The following is a 15,743-nucleotide window of genomic DNA, read 5'->3' as shown; positions in this document are numbered from 1 at the left end:
CTTACCATGGCTTGGCCAACCCCGCATACCAGCACTCGTTTATCACAGAGGAGAGGCAGAAGAGAAGGGGAAGTGCTTTCAACTGTATTATCCCAGCAAAGCTCAGGATCACCTGTCCTGGTTCAGGAGACAGCAGCCACAGTCGCTCTGTGTCTGGAGCCGTTTGATTTTAGCTAAGCACTGGGACTGGTCTGTTTCAGGGGAGGCAACACTTTGTGGCCTAATTAACTTCCTCAAAGCCTCCCCTGCATCTTCTAATTCCTTACTTAATCTGGTATTTTCTGACTGTAAGTCAATATTTTGTTTCACTGTTTGGTGTAGCGGCAGCTTTTACTTTGTGTAACACACTCCACCATGTGCCTCCTATTCCCAGCGATACTGATTGTTCAGGACACCGTGCATCACTTCCCTTTTGCAACTTATCTACCAGTACCTTTAAATCCTTGTACTTTTTTATTCAGCTGTAAAGCACACCCGTGTGCACTATAGGCTCACTTATTCCAGCTTTTCTCCAACTCACTGGTTCCATTCTGAACCTCTTTAGAAGGCCTTGTCATCTCTATTGCACTCTTTTACACCTCCCAGTATCTCTCTCACTCCAGGCTCACTTGTTTTCTCAGTGAAACTCACTATCATTCATTCCCCAGCAGATGCTAATGCCTTTGTGACTCCTGGCTTCACTTAATAACTACTCCATGTATTTAACTACAACCTAAGACTGTTGCTTCTCAAATTTCAAGCCAATGAGACCTTGACTTCTGTGGATCCCACTTCTGACATCAATCTGCAAGATTTTTGGATTCGGGGCCACAAATACCTAAGATAGGCAGTCAACTATTCATAAGCAATTTTGAGATAGTTTATTAAGAAGCAACAGTTTATGTACGATGCTTTAATTAATTAGACAGAAAATGTATACAACCCACAATAGTTGAGAGTGGTTTACTGATCCCAGCAGACGAACGGACGGTCAGCAAGAGTTTGTTGGTCTCAGTAGCTTGTGATAGCAGCATTCTGCTCTCTATTTGAAGCATTAGGAAACTCTTCCCTTAGTCTTCTTCCTCCTCCTCTTCCACCTGATGAAGGTGGCTACCCAATGAGCACTGCCACCTCACCAGGACGGCCCCCTGTTCCCCAGCACTTGTTAATACACTTTTTTCTGGGGGCTAGTAGCTTACCCAGTGTCAATCAACTATTCAAACCCTTCTGACCAATAAATACAGGGCAGGTACCCGAAATGTCTGGGTGATTACCTCCTCCCCAGCTCGTCACCTTACCCAAGGTCAGCTTTTTGGTTTCTGTCATGCTGGCCCTTTCTAAACACTTGCATAGCTAAGTGAAACAAAAACAGAATTACCTGGAAAAACTCAGCAGGTCTGGCAGCATTGGCGGAGAAGAAAAGAGTTGATGTGTCGAGTCCTCATGACCCTTTCCAGGTAATTCTGTTTTTGTTTTGGATTTCCAGCATCCGCAGTAGTTTTTTGTTTTTATCTCTGTGCATAGCTAAGTGGGTGTGCAAGATGCCACCCTACCAACTTAAAATGTCAATGTGTCAGCCTGAGCCAAGTGACCTTGCCATGTCCATGGACTGTTTAGCATTGTTGCCTGTTTAGAAATCGCCTTTCCAGCGAGAGATAGTCAATGCTGTGTTAGCTAATGAGAGTTCTATGCTATGCAGAAAAGGCCAGCTTTTAAAGGCCCTAATTTCTTACCCCAATCATGCATTCTGGAATGCAGATATATATATCAACTAACATATTACCAATTTTAAACTAGATACTGGAACAAGTGTAAAGGTTTTATCAGGAAACGAACTGTGGTTACCAACATGTTGCCTGTAGCCAACAGAAACCCGGCTATATGGCCCAGGATGGATCGAACTAAAAGTCAAGGGAAAGTTACAGGCAACACTCAAGTGCAAGGGTGTTGTAAGGTGGCTGAGTTGTACTATTAATGATAGAGTTGATTAGCAGATACTTCTTGGGTGGAAAAATTAAGTTTATTTACAATATACTCAGCAGCAACTACACGTGAGCTTTCAACTCCAACTCTATCTCTACACTGACTCCTGAGGTAGCCCACACTACTCTCCTATTGGGTTACTACAGATCATGTGATCTTCCTTAACACGTATTATTCTTAAAGATACATTACACACTAAATACCACCATAATTTCTACATCCCTCCCCCTTTAACTCGGCTATACATATAATATTTACAGGTACATATTTTTCAAGACAACATAATATTTACACTGGGTAAGGAATTTATAAGTTCAGTCTTTCAGGTGGTTTCCTGGTACGTGTGGAACGTTGCAGCTCCACAACTTCAGACTCTTTGTCAGGAATCTCCTTTCCCAGAGTTGCCTCAACATCAGTTGCTTTGGTGGGCACTTGCAGTTCTGTATCCTCAACTCTTACAGGAACATCAGACATGTCTGTCCTGGGCTGAGTATCCTCAACAGGAAGCACAGACTCGGTCATGATCACTGGTGGAAACAAATCTTGGCGATTTGTCTCTCTCGTCCACATGTTTACAGATGATCTGCCTTCCGCCTCTACATGGTAAGATAGAGGTCCAGTGTATTTGGCCTGGTAACCACTTTGACCCTTCCCCGAAGTTTTTCACGTTTTCCGGCTCTCCTACAGTAAATTTCCTCTCGCAACTATGCCAGTCGTGTCTAGTTTTCTGGCTTCCCTGACTCCTTTCCACCTTCCCTTCTAAATTCAGCATTATTAAGCTCAATCTCACCCTGAGACGGTGTTTCAACAATAATTCCTTAGGTATGACACCTGTTGTTGTGTGAGGGGTAGTTCTGTAATGAAAAGGAAGCGTGCTATTTTGGTTGCCAAGGCCTCACCAGTTAGCTTTTTCATACCTGCCTTGAACGTTTGAACTGCCGTTTCAGCCAGTCTGTTTGAGGAAGGCTGGTAAGTTGCAGTTTTCACATGAGTGATACCATTGAGGCTGATAAACCATTGAAACTCAACACTCGTAAATGCTATGCAGTTATTAGAAACAACTACTTCTGATAGTCCGTGAATGGCAAAACTTTGACATAGTTTCTCAATTGTAGCAGCCGACGTTGGTGACTTCACCTCATATACGTCCAACCATTTTGAATGGGCATCGACAATGAGCAGAAACATTGTTCCCAGGAAAGTTCTAACATTGTCAATGTGTAACCGTATCCAGGGTCTACCTAGCTCCTTTCATGGGTGTAATGGAACTGTTACTGGAAACTTTTGCAGTTGCTGACATTGCACACAGTGCTTTACTAAACTCTCTATTTCACCATTCATCCCAGGCCTCCATAGATAGCTGCATGCTATGGTCTTCATTCGGGAAATTCCTGGATGGGCACTGTGTAGTTCAATTAAAAGTGGCTCCCTTCCCTTTGGAGGAACTATCACTTGTGCTCCCCACAATAAGACGCCATCCTGACTGGTTATTTCATGTCTCCTGTTGAAGTACGATTTTATTTAATCAGATACGGGCTCCTGTAACCAACCATGTAGCACTTGTTCTCATGCTTGAGATAGGACTGGGTCCCAGCTTGTCCAGTCTCTGATCACATACTGGCCAGGAATCTAAGAAATTTAACAGTGAAACAAATTCCTGTGGAACTGGGACGTTCTCCATTCATTTCTTGTAAAGACAAACAACTAAGGGTGTCGGCATTTGTGATTTGATTGCCAGGCCTATGTACGAAAGTATATTCGTATGCTGCCAGAATTAAGGCCCATCATTGTATTCTTGCTGAGGCTATGGGTGTTATAGCCTTGTCCTCACTAAACAATCCTAGCAATGGTTTGTGGTTTGAAACAATTGTAAAATGGTGGCCGTGTACGTACTGGTGAAATTTCTTGACACCAAAGATGATGGACAGGTCTTCTTTTTCTATCTGTGAGTATCCCTTTTCCTCTGTGATGAGCATTCCTGATATGTAACCTATTGGCTGTTCTGTGCCATCATCCATCCAATGAGAGAGCACTGCTCCAGCTCCATAGTGAGATGCGTCTCATGTCAGCACCAATTCTTTCGTCTTGTCATAATGCACTAATAGATTGGATGAGTGCAACAATTGTTCTACCTTCATGAAAGCTTCTTTCTGGGGCGTCTCCCAAGTCCAACATTGGTTCTTTTTGAGTAGAGAATGCGGGGGGCCAGCACTGTAGACAAATTGGGTAAGAGCCACCCATAATAGTTGATCATTCTGAGGAATGATTTGAGCTCTGAGGCGTTCTTTGACGCAGGTGCCTCTCTTATGGCTCTCACTTTCTCCTCAACCGGTTGGAGGCTCTGTGACAAAAACAGAATTACCTGGAAAAACTCAGCAGGTCTGGCAGCATCCAGGTAAATCTGTTTTTGTTTTGGATTTCCAGCATCCGCAGTAGCTTTTAGCTTTTTGTTGGAGACTCTGTGAATCTACCCAGTGACCCAAATAGATTACCTCCCTCACTTGGAACACGCATTTTTCTTTTTTTAGACACACTCCAGCTTGCAAGAAATGTTTTAAGACTTTTTCTAAGTTTACCAAATGCTCTTTTTCAGTGAATCCTGTCACCAATACATCATCTAAATAGGCTACAACCTGGGCAGTCCCTGCAGTAAGCTTTCCATTGTTCTCTGAGAGATGGCACAAGCGGAGGAGACACTGAAAGGTAATCATGTAAATTGGTACAACCCTTTGTGGGTATTAATTGTGACAAATTTCTGGGAGGCATTATCCAACTGTAATTGTTGATAAGCATGACTCATGTCAAGCTTTGTGTATGTTATCCCTCCTGCCAGCTTGGCATACAGGCCTTCGATTTTTAGAATGGGGTGCCTGTCTAGCTTAGCTTTTTTATTAACTGTCAATTTGTAGTCTCCGCAAATTCAGATGCTTTGGTCAGGTTTAAGGATGGGGCCTATGAGTGCTGCCCATTCTGAGAACTGAACAGGTTGTATAACGCCCAGTTTCTATAGTCCATTCAGTTCAATGTTGACTTTTTCTCACAGGGCATATGGCACCGGTCTCAACTTCATAAAGTGAGGGGTTGCTTCCAGGTCCATGTGAATCTTGGCCTGCAGGCCCTGGATTTTCCCCAGTTTGTCCTTGAAGACAGTGGTGTACTTTCTAAGTAACTCTGCCAGCCCACTTGCTCTCAACTGGAAAATTTCAGCCCATTCTAACTTAATCTCCTTTAACCAATTTCACCCCAGGAGCCTTGGCCCTTCACCACCATCAAGGGTAGCTTTGCCGATTGGCTTCCATAATGGACAGTTACTCTGCTTATGCCTTTTACTTGAATGTCTTCACCTGTATATGTTTTGAGTTTGGCATCTGTTTCTTCTAAATTTAAATGATCTTCACCATTATTCCAATATCTGAAGGTATGTTCCCCAAGTAGAAGCTCCCATGTCCACTTCCATTCTAACAGTTTTGTCATTTACTTTCACTGTGACAAATATTGGTTCTGTCTTTCCAACTTTCAGATTAAACAACGATGAAACTTCTGAATTTGTTGTTTCAGGCTCTTCTACATTGTAGGTTTCATTGGGCTTCTTCTTTTGTTTACAAGCCTGCCTGAATCTTTCCTTGCACTGCCTCACCATATGTCCATTTCCATGACAATAGTAGCATTCGATTTTTTTAAGCTGCCAATTGCTAAAAGACTGATTGTTTCCATCGCAATTAAAATTATTCTTCAATTTCACTGCTAGGTTATTTTTCTTTATTTATTGGCTGGCAGGGGTTGTTTCCCGCCTCTTGGCAGATTCTCGCTTTTTGTTGCCTCTTTCGGTTAAGGTTTCCCACCCAATGTGGAGGACGGCGCCATTTTGTGCACCCTGTATTGCTGTTGAATCTGTTACTGCGCTTTCCATGGCCAGCGCTATCTCTAGCACCTTCTTGAAATCCAGATTCACTTCGGACAATAATCTTTACTGAATAGTGTCCCCTTTCACACCACACACTAAACCATCTCTGAACATGTTGTTCAGAGTCGTACTGAACTCACAATGTTCCGTTAGCTGCTTCAAATTTGCCACATAGTGTGCAATTATCTCACCCAGGTCTCTATTTCGCGAATTAAACTTGAACCTCTGCATCATGACTGAGGGCTTTGGTTGAAAATTACCCTTCATGAGGTCCACCAATTCATCGGAATTCTTAGAATCTGGGGCATTGGGTGCCATCAAACTTCGAATCAAACTGTAGGTTCAAAAGGATCAATTCTCCCAAATTGTGGTATTTTGAGAGGGGATAACTTCTTTAATTCTAACGGAGCTTGCTACTTACAATCACTGGGTGAGGTACAGTGCCGATTTCTTTTTAACTTGATTTCTTCTGTTCAATCCTGTTTTATCCTCATCGCCAGTTTGTTGTAGGACGGTCAAGTTGTACTATTAATGATAGAGTTGATCAGCAGGCACTTCTTGGGTGGAAACATTAAGTTTATTTACAATATACTCAACAGCAACTACACGTGTGCTTTCAACTCCAACTCTACTCTGACTCCTGAGGTAGCCCACGCTATTCTCCTATTGGTTACTACAGATCATGCGACCTTCCTTAACAAGTATTATTCTTAGAGGTACATTGCACAATAAATAAAACCATAATTACTACAAAGCGTAAGCAGATATTGGAAACATTGGCCGGGATGTTCTTCTCCTGATCACGGTGCGTGTCATGGCAGGCGCAAGAGCTAAATCTTGCGAGAAGGCCCTAAACCGCTTTTACGACAACGTAAAATGGGGGAACGATTGTGCCCTTCAGCAGTCAATGGCAGGCTGCGTTTCCTGCCTCCGAACGTCACGAACTTCATTAGCATAAATCAGCATCTCATTATGATGCCTATTCACCAGAATCATCCCTTCCCACTGGATTAAGAGCCCATGTCAGAGTGCAATTAGAACAACGTGTTTCACAACAGGATTTAACTGACATGCAGCTGGCAACCTCTCTTCGCTCCTGACCCCGAGGTGAGTTTGCGCACTTTGTATCGCAAAGACCCACAATTTTTTTCCACTTCGACAGAGATCAGGGAAGCCAGGACGCAAGAGCACTGGGCTTTGCAGAGCATTTCAGTTTCCCACAGGTGCAGGATGCGGCTGCACTTATGTGGCTATAAAAGCTTCCTGGCGATAGGTGGTCCAGCACACCAACCGGAAAGGCTACCACTCGCTCTATGTGCAGCTGGTGTGCAACCATAACAGAATTATCATGCAGGTGTGCTCCAGATTCCCAGGTAGCGTCCGTGACTTATACATCTTGAGTAGGTCTCAAATCCCAGACATCTTCGAGGGACCACACGGGATACAGGGTTGGCTCCTCAGGGACAAGGGCTACTCACAAAGGATGTGGCTAATGACACCCGTGCTGCGGCCTCAGACTCCTGCAGAGAGAAGGTACAAGGAGGCTCATGCCACAACCGGGACATTGGTGGAAGACACCATAGGGATCCTGAAAATGCAATTCCGATGCCTGGACAGATCTGGCGGAGTGCTCCTGCACACTCCCCAGGGGATCTCACGGATCATCGAAGCTTGCTGTACGCTACATAACCTGGCACTACAATGAGGGGAGGGCTTGGCAGATGATAATTTGGAGGAGCTGCACGTCTCCTCTGATGAGGAGGACCTCAAAGGGCATGATGCTGATGAGGTCTTAGAAGCTAAGGACGTAGGCGAAGAGGCCATTGCAAGGGCCAAGCGAGGTAAGCGTGCTCATGAGGCCCTCATTGCCAGCAAATTTCAGGAGGAGGATGACAGCATGCACTGAGGATCCTCCTGGACAACTCTCCTTCATCATGGGCCAGCACAACCACTAGCATAGCTACTCCCCTCATTTCACCCACGAACACCCAGATGACAGTGCACCATTGCACAGAATGCTCACATAGCCCTCATGCTGTGAAGGATGAGGAAGCCTCGAAGGCAAGTGTCCCTGCTAGGATGAGGTGTTACCTAAAGGAGGGCATTCCACATCAGGCATCAGAAAGTGCTGCCTCTTCGCATGTCCATCCAGAATCCCTTGACTGGATGAGTGCAGCTTCCACAACACTCAGGCCATCCAGGACAAAGCAGCCCGCTTGATTGGCACCACATCCTCAAACATTCACTCCCTCCACCACTGACTAACAGTGGCAGCAGTGTGTACCATCCACAAAGTGCACTGCAGCAACTCACCAAGGCTCTTTAGGCGGCACCTTCCAAACCCACGACCACTACCATCTAGAAGGACAAGGGCAGCAGATACATGGGAACACCACCACCTGGTATTTCCCCTCCAAGCCACTCACCATCCTGGCTTGGAAATATATCGGCGTTCCTTCACTGTCGCTGGGTCAAAATCCTGGAACTCCCTTCCTAACAGCACTGTGGGTGTACCTACACCACATGGACTGCAGCGGTTCAAGTAGGCAGCTCACCACCACCTTCTCAAGGGCAATTAGGGATGGGCAATAAATGCTGGCCCAGCCAGCGAAGCCCACATCCCATGAATGAATAATTTTTTTCAAAAGCACCCTACAAGACACAGGGGCACTTGCATGACCCTCAATGGCCTAGTGCCTGTGTGCCTTCAGTCTGGCAAGGCTCCTCATGGAGATCCATCAGAACCAATGCAGCCATGCATGATGTGTTACATCGATGGTGACACAGAAACATGACACTTGGGACAAGGCAGCCGATGAAATACCGCTGCTGTGACTGCCCTTAGAGATGACTCAGCTGACTGTGATACATTCCCCGAAATGACAGTGATATCCAGCGGTTAAAGTTAGGGATACTGAGCTGCATTTCTCCTAACCCTACTATGGAGGCGGAGAACCTGAGTATGGCGAGGTCAGACACTTGGCTGCCTGATATTGAGATGCCTCCTCTTACACACAAACAGTGTGCCCTCTTGGCCAGCCCTGGCCCTAGCGAAATTCAACATGATGAGGCAGCATGAAGCTTTCAAGCGCATGTGCCATTGCTAATCAGGAGCACTGTTCTGCTTCAGCACATATTCACTCCTATCCCTTTGCTCCCCTCCACCTTGTCTGGAAGAATGTGTGACTCAGAGCATGCTTAAAGGCTGTTTTGGCCTCCAGAAATCACCATTTGGAAGTAGCATCAGTAACCCCTTGGAATGTAAAGGCAATGTGACGCACACCGCTGTCTACCAACTTTGCGACTGCACTCTTCTCCTTCAATAGTCACAACTACAGGGTGAGAAGCACTTAAAGTTGGACATCTCAGCACCTGCACACAAACGTGCCATTGTTTTGTCACCTTGAGGTGGCAAGATGCTCCCATTTTTTGCTGAGCTCAGCAGACTGACACTGAGAAGGTCGGAAATCTGTTTGGCTGAGGGCAGTGCACACAAGCTGTGTGTATAGGCTCATATCATTATAACCCTGCTGAGAGACAGCAGGCAGATGGAGTTGGATGGTACATAAGCCTTCTCCGTGCATTAGCACATCTCTGCTTAAACATCACACCTTCACCTGTCAAGAATGCAGACAAGATAGAGGCACACCCCTGCCTCAATCCTTCAGAGCCAAGAATGCAAATGATGGGACCCGACGAGGCATGGGAACAAGGTTCATTCCATAAGCACACTTAACATGAAGATGCAGGTATTACTGATATGGAGCATTACTTTGAAAGGGACACTCACTGTGGTGAGATGGTAGCACACTGCACAAAAGAGGGGTCCAGGATACAGACAGTTACCATAAGTGGGTGCAGAAACCAAGGTATCACATGTGATTGACAGTAACGCTGCTCCTCATAAGAAGGAGGCATAGACAAGAGAAGATGTGAAATGATTGCAAGTCTATTTACATTTGTGAATATTATATACATGTGGTTAACACCCGTGCCAATGTTGAGCAATACATCCTCTACACTTTCTTAACCCTGCCGTTCTGTCTTGGTGCTCTCCCGACACCCACAGCGGAGGTGGAGGCAGCCTGCTGACTGACTACTCCCTGTTGTCTGTGATGGTCTTGGCAGGCATCGTCTGGAAGGCCGAGACGTGATGGGACCCAGCCTGCTTTGGGTGTCCTGCTGTGGGCTGGGTGCACTCTCCTCGGCCTGTGGAGCCAGAGAAGATGGGGTCACAGGAAAACGGGATTTGGATCAGCTGGACGCTCCCGGAGTCACCTGGGTGGATGGCCCTGGGGTGTTCAGCTGCTGGTCCTCCTCCGTATGGGTGGTGGAGGGCCCCTGGCTGACTCCTTGAGGAGAAGGAGCAGCTGGAGTGAGATCGAGGTGCCCTGCAGCCCTCTTCCATTGACACTGATAGATGCCACCAATGGCTACAGCGATGGAGTGCAGCTCCTGCAGCAGTGCAGGACTAATGTCCTGGTCCAAGGTCTCAACAGCGACCGCTAACCTACCAGTGTTGACCTCGGTGTGTTGGCAAGCCAGCACTATCACCTCAGTCTGCAGGCAGAGAGACTCCTCCATCATGCCTTGCAATCTGAGGAGTGCAGCGGACATCCCAGTCCTGATGTTGTCGCTGCAGCTCCAGCAACTGATTTAGGACCAAGTCCAGAGGTTCATCATCGGACTCGGACTCAGCAGAACTGTAGCCTCCATCAGTCCTCCGAGTGCCAGTAACCTCAGATGTCCCTGTCTCCGCATTCTGTGCGCTGTGCTTGCCAGATTTTGACCCCAAGGCTACTCTTGAACTGGGTCCCACCAAGGTGTGTGCCTCTGAGCTGGTGGAGGCTGTGGGTGAGAGCTGTGATGGGACTTCAAAGGTGCTGTCCAAGTTCCTCATCTGAGGTATCGTCGGAGCTGGAGTTGAGGGCCTGGCTCGTGGATGCCCTTGGCAGCTTCCCAAGGTGCCTACGAAAGAAAGAGACAATTAGTGCATTACAGGTAACTCTGGAACAGGAGAATTACTCCCAGTATGGTTATCTGATGAATGTTCTAGTGCAGGATCCTCACTTGGGTGTGCACCGCCAACTTGACCATCAGCACAGGCACGGTCTACGTCCTCTGTGGCCAGCTCTATGGCTCTGTTCCCGAAGTCTGTGAGAACCCTGATCTAGGGAACTCTGCCCCCCACCCCTCCGCTGGTCTGGGACCTCTCCTCACTGTGAGCCATCTTGTCCTGCATGATGACAGAGGCAGAGTGTGTGAGCAAGACACACACAAGGGCAGATAATAAGGATGCCTGGCATGTGTGGGTGGAAGATGGAGCCCTGGACAGGATTAGGAATGCAAACTCCAGAGGAGATGAGGCCAGGTGGAGATGCAAGGATGTGTGAGAGTGAGTGGTGATGTCCCCTGAGATGGCAGCGAGTGAAGTCCTTGTGAATGTGCGAGGGGCTTATGAGTGTGTGAGTTGAAAGCGATGAGATGGTTGACTTACCTTGGCAAAACAGAGGGGATCATTCATCTTTTTCCTGCACTGGGTGGCCGACCTGTCCTGCAGGGCATTTGCACTGACCATTGCTGTGACCGCCTCCCAAGCTGGATTGGTCACCTTGGTGGAAGGCCTGTGGCCAGAGCAGGCCTCAACTGCGTTCAACATGTGCTCCAGTGAGGCGTCACTGAGTTTGGGTGCAGCATGCTTTCTGCCTTTGGGAGGCATGTCTTCACTGGCGCTGCTGCAGAGAGTGTGAACCCTGTGCAGGGACGCCGTTTAAATATGGTGCCCAGAGTTAGGGAGCACTAAGGTCACAGCAGGGAGGGTGAACCAGATGCCTCCCACCGCTGGAACAGCATGTTCCCCGTGGATGAATAATTAATCGACTGCGATGCGGTCAGTTCACCGCGAAAAGCCGCCATTGCGGCTGGCGGGTGGAACTTCGTTCTTACCACCAGCTAATGGACTTTGCGCATTTCAGGGAAAATCCCGGCCAATGTACGTTCTACAGAATCAGGAATTCTCTCTTTTAAGAAGGAGAACTTTTGTAAACCTCAATCTTATCAGGAAAATGGAAAAAGCCAATCAGCAAGAGTCTAGGTGTGACTTCAGAAAAGGCTTGCCGAAATTATTTACTGATTTGGGAAGACTTAAGAGCGAATAGAGCATTACTTTGCAAAGAGATGTTAAACCTGTGTCTCTTTTCACACCTAGGAAGCTACCACACCCACTAATGAAACAGGTCCTCCTGCAGCTGGTAGAGATGACCAGGATGGGAGTCGTCTCTCCTGTCACTGAGCCTATAGAGTGGTGCTCCGGAATGGTTCCACCTCCTAAACCCAATGGATCCCTTTGCATTTGTACAGACTCAACTCAACTCAATAAGGCCATATTGAGGGAAATTCATCCAATGTCCTTGGTGCATGAAAGCTTGGTGAAACTGCCCAATGGTGCCATGTTCACAAAATTGGATGCCAACAGCAACTTTTGGCAGGTGCCTTTGAATGAGAAGTCAAAATTACTAATGATCTTCATTTCTCCATTTGGGAGATTTTGTTTTAATCGTTTACCATTTGGTATAATGTCAGCACTGGAAATTTTCCAAAGAACCATGTCTAACATTTTACAGGATCCCAAAGGAGTAATATGGATGACATTTTAGTCCATGGTGAATCCGCCAAAGAATATGACCTGAGATTTAAAGCGTTTTTAAAGAGCCTGCAAGAAGAAGACCTGACACTTAATAAAAAGTCTCTCAAAAATGTCTAGTCATGTCGTAGGGCACATTGTTAGTTAGCAATGGCTTACCAGTAAAATACAACAGCCATTAGCAAATTCCCAATCCCTACTTCCATCCCAGATCTTCAACGATCCCTTGGAATGGTTAATCAGCTGCCGAAATTCCTGCCTAAACTAGCACTAGTTACTGGACCCTTCAGAGAGCTACTAAAGAAAGTCCAAGCACTGTGTTGGGATGCACATCAGGAGCAGGCATTTCACAAAATTAAGGAAATGCTGCTTTCACCGGGTCATTATGACCCGTCAAAACCAACCATAATTGGAGCCGACAGCTCATCTACAGGCCTGGGGGCAGTTTCTTTTACAAGAACAACCAGATGGGTGTTGCAGACCGGGTTATTATGCATCTCAGGCATTATTTGACACTGAGAGGAGGTACGTGGTTGTAGAGAAAGAGGCTCTCACAGTCACCCGGGCTTGTGATAAATTCTCAAATTGTATCATTGACTTAAAGGTCGCCATAGAGGCAGACCTAGTTTCCTTAGTTGATGAAAAGGAATTCGCCAGAATGCCCCCAAGAATCCAGAGATTCCAGCTGAGATTAATGCACTTCACCTATGAAACGGGATTTGCCCAGGTCAAGCTGCAAACGACAGCGGACATATTGTCCAGAGCCACCGTTGACCATTCTACACAACTGGGTGTCAACCTCATGAATGAGATTGAGCCATGTCTCAGTTAGTTGCAGCACAATTGATGGCAAGCTCAAAAAAGCTGCAAGAAATGCTTCACACGTAAATGCAGGGTGAGGAATGCATCCGCGTTCACCAACACTGTACACAAGGTTGGCCACAGCAGCGTCCAGTGGTAAGGTGATGAAAACCTACTTTGAGCAAAGGAAGCACTTTACTATGGTGGATGATTTGTCGGTATACGACAAGAGACTGGTGATTCTGGTCTCACTCCGACCAGAGGTCTTGGAAAGAATACACCAGGACCATGGGGGTATCACGAAATGCAGAGCACGGGTTCAGTCTTCTGTGTGGTGGCCGAGGATTTCGAGACCTAAAGAGGAAATGATTTCTCAGTGCCAGGTTTGCACAGTGCACAGGCCAGAGTAAAGGGAACCCCTTATCTCAACTCAATTCCCATCCAGACCATGGGAATGTCTGGGGATGGATCTAAATACGCTTAATGGAAAATCCTTCCTCATTGTCATTGATTACTTCTTCAGGTGGATTGAGGTCAAACGTCTTTACACTACGACCACTGAGGCAGTCATTCAAGCTTTAAACAAAATCTTTGCAACACATGGCATTCCGGACCAGGTTGTCTCCAATAATGGTCCACAGTTTTCCAACGACTGCTTCACACCACTTCACTGATAACTATAGGTTTGTGCATCTCACAAGTTCTCCAAGACATCACCAATCCAATGATGAAGCCAAAGGGGCATCCAAACCAACAAAGTACTGTTAAAGAAGAACGAGGATTTCCCAGCTACCTGTCGCGGAAAAACGGAGTGAACACTCAGAACCTGGAGGTTTGTCTAGGAAGTCTTTATTAAAGTCATGATATCACGGAGAGCCTAGTCGCATACAACAGAGCGAACCAGTCTCTGACTAACACCTCTTTACACACATAGATATAGCAAAAGGTTCGTGACAGAAACTTGGGCAATTACAATAGTTTCAAATGGTTTCAAAAGATAGCGATCAGTGTTAATGATTTAACGATTAGACAGGACAATGTCAATGGTTTAGCAAATAGACAGGACAATGTCATTGGTTTAGCAAATAGACAGGACAAAGTCATTGGTTTAGCAAATAGACAGGACAATGTCATTGGTTTAGCAAATAGACAGGACAATGTCATTGGTTTAGCAAATAGACAGGACAAAGTCATTGGTTTAGCAAATAGATAGTGTTAATGGTTACATATCCTGGGCGATGCACACACAATAGTTTTTTTCTCTTAGATTTTCCCACCGTATCTGACATCCGGAGCCCCTTAGTCTGGGAAGGTAGCAGTGGCCCTTTGATTTGCTAATTTATGTGCTGGCTGCGTGACTGTTTGGGGACAGTCTACAGTAAATTACATTATACATGTATTTTAAGTTTATTTCTCTCACAAATATAGGTGTATTTTATTTATTTCACAATTATACATGTATTTTATTTCATTCACAATTACACACATATTTTATTCCTCCACACTACCTCTTAAGTTACAGGTCTGCTCCTCTGCCATGTGGGCTGGCATCGTCAGAACTGCTGATGGGCAGAAAGCTCCAAATGCAGCTTCCCGTGCTACCCAGAAAATTACTTCCAGGGCTAGAGGTCCAGGCTTATCAAGAGTTCAAGAAGGAGAGTGGTCCTATCAAAAACAAGAGGTTTACAACTATAATCGAAGGCACCATACCGGGAACCTACCCAGTTTTATGGAAGGAGAAAATGTCTGGATAGGGGAGCAAGGGAAAGAAGGAATAATAGTTCAGAGAGATCTTATTTAGCACATACTTCAGAAGGTACCAAACGTAAAAACCAAAGGAATCTTATTTCTATTCATCAAAGATGACAGTCAGTCACCTATGTTTCGAAGGACCAGACGTTGAGTCAGAAATTAACGAAGAACAGGATACTATAACTCTCAATGAAGACCATCCAAATCAAGAAAAAGGAGTTCGGTGAGAGACTACTGATCTTCCAAGCCTGACAAGAACACAGTCAGGAGAGTTGTGAAACCTCCTGACAGATTGAATCTGTGATGTCAGAGACATGGGGGAGATGGGGTAATACGTAAATATGAATGTAAAAAATGTGGGTGAAGACTTGGGGCCGATGCAGTTTTAGGGTTTGTAAGGATTACAGTATAGGAATTAGGAGCAGGAGCAGACCACTCAGCCCCTCGAACATGCTTCACTATTCAATAAGATCATGGCTGACCTGAATGTAACCTCAACCCTACATTCCTGCCTACCCCGATAACCTTTCACCCACTTGTTAATCAAGAATCTATCTAGCTTTGCCTTAAAAATATTCAAACACTCTGCTTCCACTGCCTTTTGAGGAAGAGAGTTCCAAAGACTCAGAAGCCTCTGAGAGAAAAAAAGTCCTCCTCATCTCTGTCTTGAATGAGCGACCC

Source organism: Cetorhinus maximus, chromosome 16 (genome assembly GCF_964194155.1).
Source record: "Cetorhinus maximus chromosome 16, sCetMax3.hap1.1, whole genome shotgun sequence".
Classification (NCBI taxonomy): Eukaryota; Metazoa; Chordata; class Chondrichthyes; order Lamniformes; family Cetorhinidae; genus Cetorhinus; species Cetorhinus maximus.
Note: the sequence above shows the minus strand (reverse complement) of the source record.